The sequence below is a fragment of the Ovis aries genome, chromosome 6 (assembly GCF_016772045.2).
Source record: "Ovis aries strain OAR_USU_Benz2616 breed Rambouillet chromosome 6, ARS-UI_Ramb_v3.0, whole genome shotgun sequence".
Classification (NCBI taxonomy): Eukaryota; Metazoa; Chordata; class Mammalia; order Artiodactyla; family Bovidae; genus Ovis; species Ovis aries.
The window spans coordinates 35,167,174-35,188,771 of NC_056059.1; the positions used below are offsets into that span (position 1 = coordinate 35,167,174).

The 21,598-nt window shown below is 38.3% G+C and overlaps 1 protein-coding gene across 7 annotated transcripts in view; it reads right to left on the reverse strand.

The window, feature by feature from the left end:
- The window catches only part of CCSER1 (coiled-coil serine rich protein 1), a 1,491,420-nt gene extending 1,470,374 nt beyond the window's left edge, over positions 1-21,046 (reverse strand). For 4 of the 7 annotated variants that reach the window (XR_009600997.1, XM_027970872.2, XM_060416881.1 and 1 more), the window contains exon 1: positions 20,614-21,046. The gene's annotated coding sequence lies outside the window, so the exon portion shown is untranslated. The other 3 variants (XM_060416879.1, XM_060416882.1, XM_042251242.2) reach the window with 2 other exon arrangements.
- Positions 21,047-21,598: the final 552 nt, after the last annotated feature.

Below are 21,598 nucleotides of genomic sequence, written 5' to 3' on the forward strand. Positions count from 1 at the left end.
TCATAGCTACTTTCCTTAGAATGCAAGCCTGTCAGTGCCAGATCCATATCTAAGTCATCTTGGTATTTTTCACAATGTTTACACATTGTAAAAACAGGATAAGTGATGGTTTAATATTGAATAACTGAACAAACAAATATATATATATATAATTATATCCTAGGATCAACTGTTTTAATAAAATATAAAATGATTCTACCTTTTCTCTCTATTTGTATTCTTTTCACCATGAGTCTTCTTAATCACACAAAATATTCTTAAACTCTATTAATGTATTCTAGATTTTTAAGATTTAAAAGCATTAAAAATTTATACTAAATGTTAAATTCCTATTCATCTCTTTTGTAGCTTGAATATCTGTATTCCATTTCAAATTACTGACTTATATGTTACATTGCAAGAAGGAAAAAAACAACTCCAGTCCAGGTTCGATGCATGATACTGGATGCTTGGGGCTGGTGCACTGAGAGGACTCAAAGGGATGGTGCAGGGAGGGAGGAGGGAAGGGGGTTCAGGATGGGGACACGTGTATACCTGTGGCGGATTCATGTTGATGTATGGCAAAATCAATACAATATTGTAAAGTAATTAACCTCCAATTAAAATAAATAAATGTATATATTTTTTTAAACTCCAAATGGTAGATTTTATAAATCATACAGAATCACTTTAAATACTTTCAAACAATTAGATACTGAACATACATAATGCATCTAAATAAGCAATTCCTAGATTGAACATTATAAATAAGTATTTTTTCAGAAACCCTGTATCATATTTTTTTAATAAGTCTAAAATATGGTAGCAAGAATATATTAAAATGATACCTGGACAATTTTACCTCTGCTTTTATTATTCCATTTCTTTTATTCACTATCATTTCATTTTGCATAAGTACAATTTTCTTAGATACATTTGAAAGTGTTCCAGGCACGATTTTCATTATTCAGCAATAGGAGGACTTCAGTTCTAATTGCTTTGACAGCTTTGCTTTAAATCTTTCATATTCTCATTCATGCTAATCAACCAAGCAAGTCTTTGTCAACCCAGAGCGAGGCTGTGGAACCTTTTATTGAATCAAATGCTTTACTTTTGTGAGGGGGAGAAAAAAAGAATTCATTCAATAAGACTTTAATGATGGTATTTTAAATAAATTCCAACCACAAAACAATAAAATAATACTAAAATGATGAGGAAATATTGGATATATATACTTATATTCCTCCACTGAACTAATAGCCATTTATATTCTTAAACAGACAAGTTATTAAAGCTATCTATGCATAAACATGAAACCTATGCATTATATCACGTTTTCTATAAAGGTATTTAGACTAAGTAAAGCATGACTTATTTAGTAAGACATTAGTTTTTCCTCTTTAGTAATGTCAGTATCCCAAACATGAAAAGATCATGGTGGTCAGAACTGGTTTTAACAACATACTGCTGATTATATTCAGGACACTCACAGGAGTGATGAAGATGAATGAAGTACAAGTACAAATAAATGTTTTTATCTTGAGAACCCTTCACAAGCTAGTAATGATCTTATTTTTTTTTAAAGTAAGTTTCTATACATACATAACTGGTAACAAATCATGCATCTCTTTCATTTAAAGTGGCAAGAGGCAGGATTGAAAACATGGGTCCCCACTAACGACTAGGCACTAACTTACTAGAAATGTGTGAAACCACATTTTCCCCACATCTACAACTGACATGAATTTACTATGGGAAACCTACTCAAATAAACCAGAATAATAAACTTAAACTTAAAACACAGACTTGAATTTAATTTTATTCCTTTTAAAAACTGAACACAGTTCAGAAAGTCAGCATAAACACTGATGATTTCAAACTATCCTATCTATAGAGGTTCAAATTATTTTACTGAAAAACACGAAGGGATTGATTTTAAGAATAATAAAGACAAACTGAACATGAAAAATGTTTTCCCCTTTATTGGATGTTTCTATTTTTCCTGTATCACTAAATATTTTAAGCAAAGTTTTAAATCATTCCAAGATCAACAGATCCGGAACAATGAAATCTTCAGCTAAGTGCAAGTCTAGGTCTGATTTTTAAAAATTAAAGTTTCATGGTTTAGTTCACCATGAGCTACTTTTTTTTTTCCCCCAGAACTGTCATACAGAGGAATAAGTTATATGTTTATTTCTAATTTCAATCTGTTACTTCCCTCTCCCAAAGGCGAACATACTTTTTTAAGAATCATTCACTGTAGGCCTTGACTAAAGGAACATTAAACATCTACTAGCCCAACTACTCCAAGTTATTGCCCAGCTGATGCTGGCTTAATAGCACTACTTCCAATATGTACCGGAGTCAACTGTATTCTGTTTGTTTTTTAACTTTTTATTTTTACTTTATTTTACTTTATAATACTGTATTGGTTTTGCCATACATTGACATGAATCCACCACGGGTGTACATGCGATCCCAAACATGAACCCCCCTCCTACCTCCCTCCCCACAACATCCCTCTGGGTCATCCCTGTGCACCAGCCCCAAGCATGCTGTATCCGGCATCGGACATAGACTGGTGTATTCTTTAATGGACGATGAAAAAGTAGACAATTTCGCCAATGTTAGACTCCCACTATTTTTGAAAGGGATATCAAAGGCTTCTCTTCACTAGAACAAAATACGCAAATGTTTATTAAGAAAACTATGGTTAGGCTCCATATCTACAGAGTGAAGAGTTTAAGAGCACGGATTCTGAGCCCTACCTCCTGGTTTGGCACCTGCTCTACAACTTTCTGTGTGAACCTGGGCTATTTACTTAACATCTCTAATCCTCGATGGCTTCCCTAGGGGCTCAGTGGTAAAGAACCCACCTTCCAGTGAAGAAGACACAGGTATAATCCCTGGGTGGGGAAGATCCCCTGGAGGAGGACAAAGAATCAGACATGACTTAGTGACTAAACAACAAAAAGTCCTCAACAGCTTCATCTGTATAACAAGGAAATTACTACCAATCCACCAAATTATTGTGAGGACTAAATGAGTTAATATATGTAACATACATACCACTGGCTAATAAATCCTAAAAGTGATACCAATATTGGTTATTACCTGCTATTATAAATAAATATTACTGGATTTCTGAAATAGATGCCACAAGAAACATAAATTTCTTCAAAACTTAAAATACATTTTACATTCTAAAATATGTTTTACTACTCACATCTTTAATTAATGATATGATCTATTTGTAAAACAAAGCATCCAGAAAAGTGACTCAGGAAATCAAAATACAGTATTCCTATTCCTATGCCTTATGGAAGGAAAACCTATGTACAGATGAGTTCAGGTTGGAGGTTCAGCTTGATAGCACAAGAGAAAGAGATAGAAGAATAGTTTAGCTAAAGCATAAATTAACAGTGAGATCACAGGAAATACATTTAATTTCTAATCCTCAGGTGTGTCCATTATATAATAAAATTAAAGTAACTATCCAGTGAAACTCAAATGAGTTAAGAGTTTGGGAAATCAGTTTACAGACTAAAACTTCTCCTGAGGAATGCTGTGCTTGTGAAATGCTGTGCTTGCAAATGTTGTGCCTTCTGTAGAGGCAGAAAAAATCTCTTCCTCTGATTCTCTCTGACCAAAATGCCCTTTGCTCCATGTGTGAGGTGTGCCAAGTTGCCTCAGTCATGTCCAACTGTTTGCGACCCCTATGGACTGCAGCCCACCAGGCTCCTCTGTCCATGGGGATTCTCCAGGCAAGAATACTGGAGTGGGTTGCATGCCTGCATCTCTTATGTCTGTTGCACTGGCAAGCGGATTATTTACCACTAGCGCCACCTGGGAAGCCCTCATGACCAGAAGCAAATCCGTACTATAAAATCTACATTTTCTGTAGAACATGGATTCCTCCGTGCACATTTTTTGCTATGTCATCGAACCAAGTATACTAGCAATGCAAAAGATTTTCGTATTTTTTTCTAATTAAATATTTTCAAAAGACTAGTACTAAAGTTTTCAAAGTAAATTCATGGATACTCTAGGTGATCTACAAACTACTAGAACCTACTGATGTTACTTTTTGTTTATGTACACATGCTTATTTTGGGGAAAAAGGACCATTGGTTTCCTCAACTCCGAAAAGTTATCTGCAACTCAAAAAGTTAAGTTACTAAAATTCAAACTTGAAATAGTCTTCTAACAAGTTATCTTGCTCAAATTAATCATATTCTAACCTGTAGAAGTTCACAATCATAAGCAGTATTAGTTTTCTTTTAATGAAGTCATAATAGTATACCCAATGAAATGGCATTTCTGTTTTTCAATATAAATGTGAAAATTATTTTAAATATTTGTGTGAACAGATGTATTCATTTCATTTCAAACTTGAAATAATTTTGTCATGAAGATATTTTTAGGACTATAAAGCTCTTGCTTGTAAGTACACTGATTTCTTCAAATACTTGTGGTATTGAGGCATGCATTTAATAAAATTATTTTTTCAGAATAAATTTATATCAGCCTATAAGGGCTTGATCATTGCCAACATTACTTGTACACCTAAAGGTACTAGATGCATATTTTAATAAGCCAGACATAACTCCTGGTTTATAAAAAACCTTTTTATAATGGAATGCTTTAATAACCAGTTACTTAATTGAAATAACAAGTTATTCCATCACATATAAGCTCTGCAGTCCCTGACAAATTGTCTGATTTTTCTATGCCTCAATTTTACAAACGAAAGTGGAAATTAAAACAACCTACCCCATTGAGTTGTCTCAAGAATAAAATGAGAGCATGAAAATTGAGCATTTAGCACTGTGCCTTCCACACAGAAGACAGTCAACAGCTGTTAAGTTTAAAGGTTAGCAAACCAAGAGTCAGACACGACTGAGCAGTTGAACTGGACATGTAAAATATCTAATTAAAAAATAATAATAATAATGGAAACAGAAAACCTTTTCCTTTTTTAAAAGGGTGAAAGTTTGGTGAAAAGGGTATGTGTCTACTGTATTTGGCATTTGCCTGTATTAGTATACTTTGTGTGTGGCTATAATCACCAGATAAAGTGAAATATTAATATGTTGGGGGAAATCACACAGGAACCAACTTCCACATTTAACTAATAAAATTCCTCTACCAATCCTGTAGGAGCTAATTCACATTACAGAAAAATTCATTGTAGCAGAACAGACTGTACTTAATCGTCTGGTGCCAACTAGGTACTGCTCGCAACTCAGATTATGGCAAAGGAAGGTTTCATGGAGTCAGGCCTGTAATGACAGCCAAGATTTGTATAAATAGAAAGGATTACATGCATATGCTGCATATGTGAAAGTGCTCTAAGTTACTGGATCGTAACAAAGTGGAAGATTTATATCTGGATTAGTAAAGTGTGGTAAGTTTATAGAGGGCCTCAAAAGTCAGGCAGACAGGTTCATATGCACTGAATAATAAAACAGAAATAAAATGCAGTTTTGGAAGGAGAGACTGCTATGAGAAAACACCCATTTGGAGGCTGTAAAGAAAATGTTTATTGCTCTATGCTATATAAAATACAAGATCATCAATAAAACATGACAGCCCACCTGTCAGACCTGTTTGAGTATATACCAAATCACCTATGCACAGGCTGAATAAAAATACAAACCCTTTAATGTGCTAAAATGAAAGTATGGATGGCCAACACTGTCAGTGAAGTGGACCTGCAGTGGGCAAGCATTCATAATCCAATTTTACATGTGAGTCATCTTCAAACTAATAAGCATAGAAACTTGGCATATTAACCACTGACATGAATTATTTTCTGATTGCTCATGGGGAAAATGATATTTAACTGTCATGATTTAAAAAATGCACATTTCCACTCTACAAATTTACTTATCATAGTCATCTATTATACTTGTGTCTCTTCCACTAGAATTAAAACACTTAGAAGATTTAGCGTCTTTCAGTCACTTTTTGAAGTTTTCAACTGCCTAGTATTGTCTGTTGAACACACCGCATACTTGCGAAATGATTATAGAATGCATAATCATTTGGAACAAAAGCCATGACAAACTTAGACAGCATACTAAAAAGCAGAGACATTACTTTGCCAACAAAGGTCCATCTAGTCAAAGCTATGGTTTTTCCAGTGGTCATGTATGGATGTGAGAGTTGGACTACAAAGAAAGCTGAGCACCGAAGCATTGATGCTTTTGAACTGTGGTGTTGGAGAAGACGCTTGAGAGTCCCTTGGACTGCAAAGAGATCAAAACCAGTCAATCCTACAAGAAATCAGTCCTGAATATTCACTGGAGTCATGGATGTTGAAGCTGAAGCTCCAATCCTTTGGCCAACTGATGCAAAGAACTGACTCACTGGAAAAGACCCTGATTCTGGGAAAGATTGAAGGCGGGAGGAGAAGGGGATGACAGAGGATGAGATGGTAAGATGGCATCACCATCTCAATGGACATGAGTTGGAGCAAGCTCTGGGAGTTGGTGATGGACAGGGAAGCCTGGCATGCTGCAGTCCATGGGGTTGCAAAGAATCAGACACAACTGAGTGACTGAACTGAACAGAACATATAAGGAACCAATAAATGATGACTTATGTCTACAAATACAAACAAGTGACCAATGCTTAAGTATCCAGCCAAAGGAAAAACATGTGTACACACACTTACCATGTCAACCAGAAAGGGCTTGTGAACGTATTATCCCTCGCCATCTGTGATGATTAAACTGTATGTGAAATTTTGACATAGATATGGTGCCCAGTTGTTTGGTCAAACTCTAGTCTGGATATTGCTGTGAAAAGTATTTCTTGACATGATTAATGTCTATAAACATTTGACATTAAGTAAAGCAGATTACCTTTAATAATGTGGGTGGGTCTCAGTGAATCAGTTGAAGGCCTAAAAGCAAAAACTGACATCTCCTGGAAAAGAAATTTTGCCTCAAACTGTAACATAGAAATCCTGCCTGAGTTTCCAGCCTGCTGGCCTGCCCTACAGATTTCAGATTTTCCAGCACCATAATCACATATACTGATTCCTTACAGTGAATCTTTTTATAGATAAATGATATGAATATGTATACAATTGGTCTGTTCTTCTGGAGAGCTAACTGATTGATTCACTAACTTATTCACCTCTTCCCCTCAAAAATAAAAAAAAAAGCTAAAACCACATGCATTCCTAAGAAAAAAATTTATAAAACAAATCACTTATACTGATTCCTTAAAGTGATGATATGAATATGTATACAATTGGTCTGTTCTCCTAGAATGCTAACTAACTGATTCACTAACTAACTGATTCACCTCTTCCCCTCAAAAATAAAAAAAGGCTAAAAACACATGCATTACTAGGAAAAAGTTTTATAAAACAAATCCCATTATAAGAAATTACATGCATATTTTTGTACATGTACATAGACAACAATGACTGATCCAAGTTTTGACTTAATGTCAGACAGTAGTACTCGACAAAAGTAATTTTTAATTCAGTGATATTTGTACAAGCACTTAATATGGTTTTGGTGGGGGTGTAAAGTGAATTACCTTCTACTTAAGAGGAAAAGAAAATGTAATCACAACAGGTCCCCATCTTTTGATGACCACACTTTAAGAGTCAACCATCAATTCTATCTCAAAAGAGTCCTAGGGTTGACTGAGGGCTGAAGAATCCCAGGGTTATGCTTACACAACACAAATGATTCACATGATTCCTAAAATCACCTCTTTCTCCTAACAGTGACATTATAAAATACCTAAACTGTGAGAACACATCATATACAGCCTTGAAAAGTTTTAAGACAACTTTTCTTTTAGATGGATTTAACCATAGTTCTTATAGAAGTGTTTCATCTCTAGTATTACTCAAAAATGACTAGTCATTTTTAATCTCTAAAATTAATGATGATATTATTTGGCATAATTCTAAATATTTAATAAAGAAATTATTAGCTTTCCAAACTATGAGTTTACTCAAGATGATTATAGAAAAGTTCTGCTTTATTTTTTAATACTTTTAAAACTCTTTGTTTTACATTGTTATTTTGAATCTATATTTTTCTCTGAGTTATATAACTAGATTTCCCAAGAAGTAAAAATCACTAAAATATATACTTTTCTTTTTATGCTTCATAACTGAAACATTCCTGCTGGCAATAGGTAAAAGAAAAAAATCAAAACAGGTAAGAGAAACAGCATGCCACACAAGATAGATAGTACGTATACTTTAAAAACGTGAAAAGTAGAATTATAAAGTGAAAATATCCCCCAGAAAAAGGCCACACAACCATTTCCTACAGTTCATGCACTTGACATATAGGGAATTTCTGACCAAATGAAAAACTGTGGTACCTCAACTACTCTCCAATTGTCCCTATAAGGGAAGATATAGACAGGTATACAGTTTACCACTCATGTTAAAAGTGAAGTGAAGTGAAGTGAAGTTGCTCAGTCATGTCCGACTCTTTGCGACCCCATGGACTGTAGCCCACCAGGCTCCTCTATCCATGGAATTTTCCAGGCAAGAATACTGGGGTGGGTTGCCATTTCCTTCTCCAGGGGATCTTCCTGACCCAGGGATTGAACCCAGGTCTCCCGCATTGCAGGCAGACACTTTACGGTCTGAGCCACCAGGGAAGCCCATGTTAAAGTGATCAGTAAATCTATATCATATTAGTGACAGGATGTTAAACATGTAAGCAAAAGTGTTTTTCAACGATGACAATCACTTATTGCCACACTGAACATTCAACAGTAAGTGTGACAGTGGAGTACTGGAAACAACCAGATGTACAGAACGGCAGTCCAAGAAGTCACTAACGCGGCTATAAAAAGACAGAGGAAAGAAGTCTTCCAAGTTCCATTTTCACCAAGTATCATGGACAGTATGGGCACTACAATTGAAAACTAAACTGTAGGAGGATAAAAACCATATGTTTCATCAACCATTATTTACACAGGTACTAGCAACATTTGTTTATTAGGTTGAAGAATTGCTATCCTCACGTGACCTCAGATTTGCAAACACATCAAAATGGATATCTGGGCTATAGAAATTGAGAGGAGACCCCAAATTCCAGAAGACTTAAAATGAACATGGAGTAGATGTTTGGGATACTTGTTTAACAACCTCACTGATACCCTAATGCCCCTGGTATATATGCCATAGTCCCTCCAGTCCTTTCATTTTTTTCAAGACTTGTGGCCATTTCAGGATATCTGGTTTCAAGTTAAGAACCAAGTAACCTAAAAAAGTTTTTAGTCCATGAAAAAGCCATAGAGAGAAATATTCAAAGTAAATCTTGACATGACTCAAGACAGTGGTTAGCCCTGGGAGTTGCTCACATAAAATGGACAATATTTAAGCTACTCTTAAGCAGTATTCACTGACTAATCAATTACTAGGGATCTTCACATCACTGATTCAGATGAGCTGTTTGAAAAGGAGAACAAAGCACAAAACTCTCCCCTCATTAAGTTTACAATCTAGTGGGCATGAAGCATAAGCGAACAGTAAATTATGATACTTTAAATGGAGACCTGATAGTGATATACACAGCCTATCAGAACTCAGAACAGGCTTCTTACATGGGGTTGAAGTAGGCATCCTTGAACTTACATTTGCATTGAGCCTGGAAGGACTCACAAGAATAAGTCACATGATGGAAGGTCAGTCATTTCAAGTGAATGATGCAACATCTGCAATGGCTATGAAAGGCTATGATAAGCAAAAACCAAAACAAAATATTTTGCAAGAGAGGATTTCAGCAAGAATCTAGTACCCTGGAGAGCTCCCTTGCCTCAAAGGTGACTAGAGAGACTGAGGACTAGCCTGTCGGAAGTGGGGCTGGAGATCTCCAGCAACTTCACATTTACCAATCTATCCCATACGGCAACCCACTCCAGTATTCTTGCCTGGAGAATCCCATGGACAAAGAAGCCTGGTGGGCTACAGTCCATGGGGTTACAAAGAGTTGGACACGACTGAGCAACTAACACACACACATACATCCCATATTCAACTAAAACTTCTTGGTATTTAAAATACAGTACATCATCAAATCATTCCCTATATTAGATTCTGGGGCTATGTGTTTCTTTCATTATCATCCAGTGAACCTGATGGTCCTCAGAAATACCATAGAAAGCAATTCTCTCCTACTCTTCACTAGACAGTTAATACTGTAGTGTCTTTATCCCTTCAGCGTTTTGAGCAGGACTTGGATCTGGGACCCTCAAAATGTCCCCGTGGAATGCTTCATATTACACTTTCCCTGTAATCAACTTAGACTCTCCCACTGCAGGACCCTTTCAAAAGATGAACTGGTGTTGATGAAGATGTTTCCCAATATCACCATATTCACACCTTGAGGAACACTGCAGGAAATATACCTCAGAGTTAATTTTAGCCATAATGTTGCTGCAAGTTTATATGTTTGCTGTACAAATTTATAATGCTGTTTTATGGCCCAATTTAGTAATCTGCACTTTATTTTTAAAATTGCCACTCAAGAGGTACATTCTAACTTTTAAGAAACTCATTTATTAATGAATACATTCAGTTTTATTGGGTCTGTTTGCACATGAATATAGTATTAAAAATTGAAAACAAAATCAAATAACTCTGATCTTGAGCTATCTGCCAAGTAGGTAGCATTCCTTTGAAAATTTAGGAATTCTGGTATACTGACCCATTGGTTTTATTATCAGTTCCGTTCAGTTCAGTCACTCAGTCGTATGTGATTCTTTGCGACCCCATGAATCTCAGCACACCAAGCCTCCCTGTCCATCACCAACTCCCGGAGTTCACCCAAACCCATGTCCATCGAGTCGGTGATGCCATCCAGCCATCTCATCCTGGGTCATCCCCTTCTCCTCCTGCCCTCAATCTTTCCCAACACCAGGGTCTTTTCAAATAAGTCAGCTCTCCACATCAGGTGGCCAAAGTATTGGAGTTTCAGCATCAGTCCTTCCAATGAACACCCAGGGCTGGTATCCTTTAGGATGGACTGGTTGAATCTCTTGCAGTCCAAGGGACTCTCAAGAGTCTTCTCCAACACCACAGTTCAAAAGCATCAATTCTTCGGCACTCAGCTTTCTTCACAGTCCAACTCTCGCATCATACATGACCACTGGAAAAACCATAGCCTTGAATACATGGACCATTGTTGGCAAAGTAATGTCTCTGCTTTTTAATATGCTGTCTAGGTTGGTCATAACTTTCCTTTCAAGGAGTAAGCGTCTTTTAATTTCATGGCTGCAATCACCATCTGTAGTGATTTTGGAGCCCAGAAAAATAAAGTCTGACACTGTTTCCACTGTATCTATTTCCCATGAAGTGATGGGACCGGACGCCATGATCTTCGTTTTCTGAATGTTGAGCTTTAAACCAACTTCTCTCCTCTTTCACTTTCATCAAGAGGTTCTTTGGTTCTTCTTCACTTTCTGCCATAAGTGTGGTGTCATCTACATATCTGAGGTTATTGATGTTATTGTGCTTCTTCCAGCCTAGCATTTCTCATGATGTACTCTGCATATAAGTTAAATAAGCAGGGTGATAATACATAGCCTTGACATACTCCTTTTCCTATTTGGAACCAGTCTGTTGTTCCATGTCCAGTTCTAACTGTTGCTTCAGTAAGACATTTCAAAACTTTACATGAAATAAGTTAGTCTGCATTTCTTATATTGAACTTGGTTTTTATATACAGTTATGTTTTTCCTTTTTTTAAGCTTCATATGATGTCTTTCAAGTTTATCCCGAATGTTCTAGATAATACTTTATTTTAAAGAGTACTCACTAAACACATTTCATATATTCAGACTTAATGACTTAATGCTCTGGTAATTTGTATATCTATAAATAACAAAAACAATCAAACAAATAAAAATAGTTGAGAAAGAATTGACCAGAATGTCAAAGCCTATACCTGCATTTGTTTCTGCCATGTTTTTATACTTGTTTGGTTTTATTTGTAAATCTTACATTGGTTCATGATGTATCAATTGCTGCTACTGCCAAAATCAAGCAAAAAACAAACAAAAAAAAGCCACAAACAAAAGCAATAACAACTTACTAACAGAATCATAGTATTTAACTTTCTAAGAAAAACCTAACTGCATTCAACAGATACATAAAAATATGACATGCTAGTCTGAATTTGGTTGATAAGGAAGTTGAATTAAGGCAGTATACCTGGCTTACCAAATGCTTCCTGAACACATGAATACCTCTAGTTTTCATTAACAAATGGGGAAAATTAGAAAAGGCATCACACCATCCAGAGTATCTTTCTTCAGCTGTCTGACATTCCAACTATATTATATTCAAATAAGGTTATAAAGCAGAATGAAGAAAAGCCAGGTCATCTTGAAATAAACAACTGACTTAGAATTACAGAAACAAACCAGACAGGGAAGAATCTGTATTCCGCTTACGTGGATTAAAGAACCACAGGAGGTACATCCTTTTTGAAATAAATTGACATACATAATAAGCATTTACAAAATGTTTGCTGTCAATGATGATGAATGAGTTAGCTCTATAGTGGGACACAGCCACATAGAAGAAGATAACATGTAGCAAAATGAAGTAATCTGGTGATGATCAGAACCTGGAACTAGACTTGCCCTTCAGTCTGGAAAGCACAATACAACCCCAGCTGTAAATACTTCCAAGAAGTCCAACCAACCTATATTTGGGGGTGGAGCCATACAGAAAGAGGAAAAGTGAAAGCAGTAACATTTTATTTTCTTGGGACCCAAAATCACTGCGGACAGTAACTGCAGCCATGAAATTAAAAGACACTTGCTCCTTGGAAGGAAAAGTAGGACAAACCTAGACAGCGTATTAAAAACCTGCCACCATTTTACTGACAAAAGTCCACATAGTCAAAGAAATGGTTTTTCCAGTACTCATGTATGGATATGAGAGCTGGACCATCAAAAAGACTGAGAGCCAAAAAATTGATGCTTTCCTATTGTGGTGCTGGAGATTACTCTTGAGAGTCCCTTAGACAGCAAGGAGATCAAACCAGTCAGTCCTTTTAAAGGAAATCAATCCTGAGTATTCATTGGAAGGACTGATGCTGAAGCTAAAGTTCCAGTACTTGGGCCATCTGATCCAAAGAGCCAACTCATTGAAAAAGACCCTGATGTTCGGAAAGACTGAAGGCAAAAGGAGAAGGAGGTGGCAGAGGATGAGATGGTTAGATAGCATCACCAACTCAATGGGCATGAAACAGGACCACTCTGGGAGACAGTGAAGGACAGAGGAACCTGGCATGCTGCATCCATGGGGTCACAGAGAGTTGGACGTGACTTAGCAACAGAACAACAACAATATGCCATAAGAGGCTGGCACCATGAAGGTCTAAGAATGGGTACTGGGAATGAAGCATACCTCTCAGAGTTGCAAAGTTTTAAAAGTTCAGGAAAGTAGTTACTGGGTACAAGGCAGGGGAGAGTCTGCTGGCAGATGAAAGAGCTCGGGAAATGAAGTGGTTTCACAAGCATAAACCCAGTCCTTAAGAAATAAAGAAGGCTCTGTCAAAGAAAGTCTGTGCTCAAATGCTATGAGAAATGGTGACACTGAGTAAGTTACCAAGATGCAGGGGGAAATATTAAGTGAGAAATCAGTTTCAGTTATAAGAAAGAAGCATTACTAGAAATATGCTATAACATTAGAGCTGGACATCAAGGGTGGCTTGATATTAAGTCCTAAGGTCTCGGACTAGATGCCAAGCTTTCCACTGCATAGAAGGATTGTTCATAAATCAGGGGCATGGCTGAGGGCTCTGGTAAACAATTCCAGTGCCAGGAACAAGGTACTGACAAAAAGCTACAAAACAGGCCTTAAGTGAGATACTCAGTAAAACAACCATTTTTTTTTTCTTTTTGTTATTATGCATCTATTTTTATCCATGTTATTGACTGACTTAAACACATTATGAAATATATAACTTTGTCCATTAGTCTAGCAGAGAGCTTCAGAAAAAGCAAATGTAATGCTGACCATGGACTTCTACAGAATCATAATGCATAAATACTTCAAAACATTTCTTTTGCTTCAAACATGTGAACACTGATTAAAGCCATATTTAAGTAAATAAGTTGAAGATTAAAAGTCAAAAGAAATTAAACTGATAGGTAACTTTTTTTTCTCTTGGGAGACAAGTTGAATTAACAGGCTGCCCGAAATAGCAGTTTTGCTTGAGCAAAGTACTGAAATCTCTGTGTGTACCTTGCCAAAAAATATGCTGTATATTTCCAAATATGGAGAATATCTAATGTTTGACCATTCTCCACATACAAGCACTCATTCTTAAAACTATACTTGGTTACATCTTAAATTTCTACTAATAATTTGGGAGATGTTGACTAGTTGGGGTAAAAGAATTATGGCACTGGGGGCAAAATATATCAGTACTGAAAAGAGTAATAAAAAGATGGGAATATCAGCCTTACAAGTTCTCCATCACTTATTGCAATCACCCAAGAAGCAATAATAGCCATCACGGAAGACAGGAGCAACAGGGTGAATAATGAGTAGCTATTGCTGGGCCCAGAGTTAAAACAGGAATAAGGACTGAATACACTCCACACCTTCTATCTACTGATTTCATAATTTATTGCTATTATAATAAAGTATGAATATTTGGTATAAGTAGTTTGGCAGCTCACAGAACAGAGCCTCACTTTCCTCATCTCTAAAATACGCACAAAATTTTATAATGTTAGGAGAACTGCATGGCACAACAAATATAAGTGTCATGGAAGAAGCGTTCAGCACATGATAGTCATTGCTGCTGTTGTTAACAAACACCTCATCATTTGCAAAAGAGAAAGAAAAACAACACCCATATTTTCATATAGTCTAGGGACTCCCTTTATTTTAAAATACTTTTTAAAGGGTCAGTCTTTGGAAAAACATAAAATATCCTTAGAATGAAGGCATACAATTATTCAATATTTATGTGTTGGCCATTGTTAATTCTTGATGATACTGAACCAAACACACAAATACACATAAAATTAAATTGCAATGAGTACCATAAGGAAGAAGAACATGGAACTAAAACAATATATATAAGGGACACTGATGCAGCAAAGAAGGCCAAGGAAGATTTCCTTTAGGAAGGGCTGACTGAGCTTGTATCTGAAAGGCAGGGGTGGGGGAGTCCTGGGCATGGGGGCCAGGATGGAGGAAGAAGAAAGGGAGAAGGATACTAAGAGAGATATAGGATTTGAACGCATTATCGTTATCTTGAAAGACGTACAGATGTAAGCTAAAATTCTTTCAGCAGTAAGAACATTTGAGAGAACATTTCACACTTGTGAAGCTATTATTGTGCAGCTAAAATAACTGTAATCTTATACAGAGAAAATGATTATAAATGCCAAGACCAAAAATATCACATAAGAGTCAACAAAACTAAAGACAGTCAACCTTTGTACACTGTGCATATTTTTTGCTTTATAAATGACTACCAATAAGGTCAGCCTGAGCTCATTATTGTCCGGTTAAATTCTACACTGATGTACTGCTTCCCTAATCAACAACGAGGAGTTACAAAGTCATTTAAGTTTTTTTAAAAAGAAAAACTCAATTAAGATGAAATTCTTCTGATGGAGAGTACAATACTCTCTAGGTCTAAACATTTAAAGCATAGTTATCTTTACCAGTTGAGGAAAGTATTTAAATATGAAAGAGGTGGAAGACATGGCCTTCAAATTTCACTATGAAATACTCTTAGTGGTTCTCAAACTTCAGAGTGTGTAAGAATCACACGTGTGTGCAGGCTTAGTTGTTTCATTCATGTCCGACTCTTTGAGACACTATGGACCACAGCCTGCCAGGCTCCTCTGTCCATGGGATTCTCCAAGCAAGAATACTGCAGTGGGTTAGGCTGCCCATCTCCAGGGGATAGTCCCAACCCAGGGATTGAACCTGTGTCTCTTATGTCCCCTGCGTTGGCAGGCGGGTTCTTTACAACTAGCACTACCCGGGAAGCCCAACAATCACACAGGAAACCCCAATGCAGAGTTTCTAATTCAATCATTTAATGGAATTGCATTTTAACAAGTTCACTCATGCTACTGTCCAGGCAACCACATTTTGAGAATTACCACTCTAGGTTAAGAATTTGCCATTAGCTAACAGAATGTTACTTTATAAATGACCTTTAGATTTTATTTAGTATCAGAACACAGCTACAGTGTTCAAGAATTGTAATAAGTTTAATCAAAATTTTAAAATTGTTATTACAGTGTAAATAATTAAAAACAAAAAGTATATTTTTAAGTTAGTCTAAATATAGAGCCAGGAATTTGGCCAAACAACAATCTGTCAAAGGTCCAAGCAGAATTTCTTTTAATTGTAATATAATACCACATACCCTAGTAAACATTTTCAAGTACCACTTTTTTTTTTTTTTGCCATTTTGTTTAGCCATGAAAATAGCTTAAAATGGCATACAGTCATTTAAAGTAAGAACTGATAACAATATCCTGATACTGTATCAACTGCTGTACCAGCTTAAACTGGTCAGCTTTACATTTTTATATTTAACTTAAGCTACCTTTTGAAGTATGTTTCCTTTGTTAGTGTCTTTCATCAATCTCCTCATCTTTTCTCTCTGCTTCTCCCACAGCAGACTTCATGTTTTTTTGTTAAATGACACTCTCACATAGTGAAGATTATATTGCTGATAAAAGCATATGTCCTCAATATACAGCAAATAGATTTTGTATCCAGTAGGGAAATCATGCAAAAGCTGTCAGTCATACAATGGGAGAGATTACATTATCAAAGTGACACACCTGTGACATATTGTCCAAAACCAAACTCAAAAGAGACCAATTAACAGATATGCTGGTCTGTACTTTGACCACATTGGAAATCATCCCATTCCTGCATGAATAGAAATTGGTGATTTAACAGGATTTTCATTTCTGTGATGACTTATCTATTCACTGTCAACAAAATATATATATATGTCTTTTAATTCAACTAAGCTGAAAGTAATTCTATTCTGTTATTTACTGAAAGTCATACCTAACATTTGTACTATTTCCTTACTATCACCATAAAATACTTCTGGAGTGTCATATTGATTAGACAGGCTCAATGTCAATTCTGATCTTACCTCCTGCGTTCTTAAAACGGAGGAATGCATTCTAAACAGTTTTGTGTTTGTATAAAAACAAATATATATACAAAGAACACATAACTAAGTTAAAAACGCACACTCTTATAAACAGAGCACAATCTTATTAGTAATACAATATATTTACCAAAAGATAGTTACAACATTTTTTAAACTGTTAAAACTCTTAAAATTGTTTCCACAGGGCCTACATCATAGCTATATATTCATGAAAATAATGTAAGGATAGATTAACTATTATGCAAATGCATTCTAACAACTTTAAAACAAAATATGATGGAAAATATGTTAATAAGTTATACATTTTATATGAATATTCAGCATTCAATGACTGCTCATTATTTATACAGTTGTTCTTTTACATATCTCATACTCTTTTCTTTAGACCAAATATAAGGAGAGTTGATTTAAGGACATAACTTGAACACTTCACTTCCTGTACATTCCAAAATTCAACACTTTAGTGTGACATGGTATATTTAAATATTTAGGGTAAGCATTCTCTACTTATGTATTTTTCTAGTATACAGAGAGTGTATTTTTCACTGAAAAGCAACATAAAAAACTTGTCTGCTTAGGCACAGAAATATTTACAACTAATTCCAAAAGCACAGTGTACAGAATGTTGTCCATCAAAAACGGACTCACTCTGCACAACAAATTCAACCACTCTGCAATATCAAAAGCTGTTTCAAACAAACGTATCTTTCTCATCTCTTTTGCTCTTTTCTACAATTTAAGGAGACTTGCATTTTACATTTTCTATTCTTATCCACAAGTCACTAATCCTATTTATCCGTTAAGATCAAAACCAAGGAAGTCTTACCTACCCCAGAAGCCTTTTCAGACAAAATTCAGTATGAAATGTTATTGTCATGCTCTGAACTCCTGCAGTCTTCATTAGACATGCAATCTCTTATTGTCAAGGTTTGTTAACTGTTCAAGCATGAACATTGACTTTCCCCAACTGGAGAGTAAGCTCCTGAAGGGCAGGAGGCAAAGAAGTCTTACGTTCCTCCATAATACCTAGATAGTACCTTGCACATGACAGGCTCTTTACTATGAATACTATGTTGCATAATAAAATGCAATAAGGAGGCCACATCTATATATTTTTTTTTTCATTTTCAACTTCACGACAACGTAAATCAACATTCTATAGTATAAAAATACATCATTAAAATAATAAACAGTTGCTGATTCTCTGATGGTGTCAAAAAATATTCATAGTCATATCCATGACTTTAATGACTACAATAATATAGCCCATCAAGTACATTTTTAAATTCCCCATTCCAATGATTCAAGAAAGTTAACAACCCTCAGAGCCAGGGCGCTCAGTTCATGTTTTAATGTAATATATAAAACTACACATGCTCCAGTGTTAAAAATGTATTTTAAACCAATACAAATCTAATCAAATCAAAATAAATCCTTAACTCTGCTTTGTCTCCAAAACAAACAGAACTACTAAGGAAAGCTACTTTCACACTGGAAGAAAACATCAACAGTTGGCATGTTTTGATCAAAAAAGGAGCTCCTTAATTAATACTAAATGAAAACAAATCACTTTGACAGTAAGTTGGTCAGTTTTCTTTCTTCTCCATGAAATTATTGAACTGGTTGTTACAACATAGAATTTCAATGTTTTAAAAACACTGTGCTTGACAGCTGCTTAGAGACACCCAAATTCAAAATAATAAGGACACTATCCTATATCAGTTACAACCCAGTAAATGGTTCTATGAAAATATAGATTTTTCATAGAACAAACATAAATTTGCTAAAACGCAGTTGGTATACACTGTTCTAAGGCACCTCTCTAAGCTTCACGTTAGGTCTGGAATTTTTGTCTGTTATAAAGCAAACAGGAAAAGAAACCGAAACAAACTAATTGTGTTGTGGACTAGACTAAAAGTATTTTAGGTCTTTTCTTAATAGCTAGTTTTAATTTTAATCAGCAATAATCAATACAAAAGCACCTAGCTGTCTGCTTCTCTTTCTTCCCCAAGGCTTTTAATAAAACCAGCTTTATGGTAAAATGTGTGCACATTATGTTAACAGCCTTTCTTAGGGGTATAAATGTGTTCGATATCAGTGGGAAGGTATTCAACTGTAAAGATATTAGAAATGAAAGCAGTTGAAACCAAGTAGATGTTTTGACTGTAAGTATTATTGGTGGCCTGAAGAAGCAAGAGACGTGATAAGTACACACAAACATAAAAGGCAAAGGATCAGTAACTTGTGAAAAGCATGTTTTTTCTACCTGTAAAATGGCAAGTGATTTTCTGACTTCCTTCATCTCATATTCAAGGTCCCACGAGAAAGGGGGTGGGGATGGAATGGAAAGCAGAATTGCTTCTAATTCTGAGAAAGAAGAGAGGACAGATGGGAGAGGGGAATTGAGATAGAGGAAGAGAGGGAGACAGAGAAGCTCAGGAAACACGGAAGGAAACCCCGAGAAATTTCACAACTCTTTGCCATAAATAGCCTTTCTTCTCACTCTGGATCCCTCCTCCTTTACATCAGCAAGACTCAGCCTCCACGCGCAGAGCAGCACCATTCACAAATCCCTCCATCACCCCATCGCGCAACCCTGCCCCTGACAGCACTGCGTGTACGAGTCCCCGGGACACAACCCACAAGGTGGGGGGAGGTGGAGCAAGGGGACACCTGCGGTTTCAGCTCGGGACTGATTTTCTCTCCAGGTGAACCAATGCTTTGATTAGTCCAGAGCGCGAACACACACACACACACACAAACACACCCCTCCCTGGAGCCCTGGATGCGCCACCACAAAGCAATTTGTTCACACTAAGTCGCTGCTGTTCCTGCCGCCGCTGGGGAGGGTCTCGCCTCCAATCCAGGAAGCCAGCGCCGGAGGACGAGAGGGCGAAGGCAAGGGGCCGTCCAGGTTCCGGCACTGCGGCTCCACCGGGAGCCCCGGGCTCCCCGCCCCCTTTCCCCTTCCCCCTTCCCCCTCTCCGCCACCGCCCCCGCCCCGGCTCCTGCAGTCCCCGGGGCCAGCGCTGCCCGGACGCCCCTACCTGCGGGACGAGAGTGGCGAAGGAGGGGAGCGGCCCCGCGCTGCTCCAACTCTTGCCTCCTCGACCGGCCGCGCTCCTCGCCGCCCCGGAGCGGCGGCCGCAGCCGCGGTGATCCGAGCGCTCAGGAGCGCGGAGGAAAAGGCCACGCAGCGCGCCGAGAGTCGCGGGCCCGCGGCGAGCGAGCCCTTCCGCCTCCCTTCCACCCCGCCCGCCAGGCCAGGTCTCCACGCCGCACACGCCTGGCTCACGGCCGGCGCCCCGGGCCTGGGTGGGGGCTGCCCCGGGGCGGCCAGGGCACGGCGCCGTCACCTGCCGGGCGGTCCTCCCCGCGTCCGCCCGGGGCCGACCCCAGTGTCGCGGCGACGCGAAGCGCGACCCGCCGGGTGCGGGGGCACTGGGGGCGTTACTACCTTGAGGGCTCCGCGCCGCTTGTTAGGCTCCTCCCGGGCACTCGGGGATTTGTGTCTTCGGGGCACGGGACTGTCTTTCCCGGTCCCCCTCCTCTGCCCTCCCTCCCCTTCTCGGATGTTGGGCTCCTTCTCTCTACTCCCAGTTGTACAGAGTAGAGCTGCGTTATTTAATAATCCTCCTGCTCCTCCTGCCCGCGCCAGCAGAGCTGCTCTGCCTGAGCCACCGCTTCCCAGTCAGTCATGTTGTGGAGAGGGAGAGAGAGGCGGATTGGCAGTCGGTCGGCGACTATTTGTGGTGAGAGAGAGAAGAGCAGAGCAAGAGGAGGGCAGGGGAGGGACGTGGGGAGGTGCTTCCAAGTGTGTGAGTGCGCGGAGTGTGACTGAGTGGGGGACGAGGGACCCACCTCTCCGGCAGGCCGCGCTCCCAGACTGTGAGGAGGGCGGCGGCGAGCGCTGCCTTCATAAGGTCGGGGTTGGGGGGAGGGGTTAGACCAGGGCCGTGGGGGCGGGGGCGGGGGCTCCGAGGGCGGAGCCCGGCCAACTGCGTCCGCGGGTTACCACGCATGCATACTCAGGCATTAACGCGCGCACACCCACTGCTGGCCGGTTGCTGAGTTTTCGTTTTAGGGGTAGCCGTATCAGACCATGCTGACTTGGCTTTCTTCTTAGCCCATCTTCGTGCATGCAAAAAGTCCAAGTGCACTGGCAGGTCAAAACTGGGGAAGGGAGGAAATCTGAAGCTCTGCAAAGAGGACGCGTTAATAGTGAAAATGCACCGTACATTTTCTCTCCAAACCACCGATGTAATCTTCTTTCTCTTTCCCCTTTCAAGGAAGAAATTGTGAGGTTCTTCCTCCTCTTTTCCTTCTCACCCAGCCTATTCACATTCTGACACGTCTCTCCCTCAAAGACAGCAAGGAAAGAAACCTGACTTCCTTACTCTAAGCCCATGATACCTCCCAGCAAATATTTACAGTCATCAACT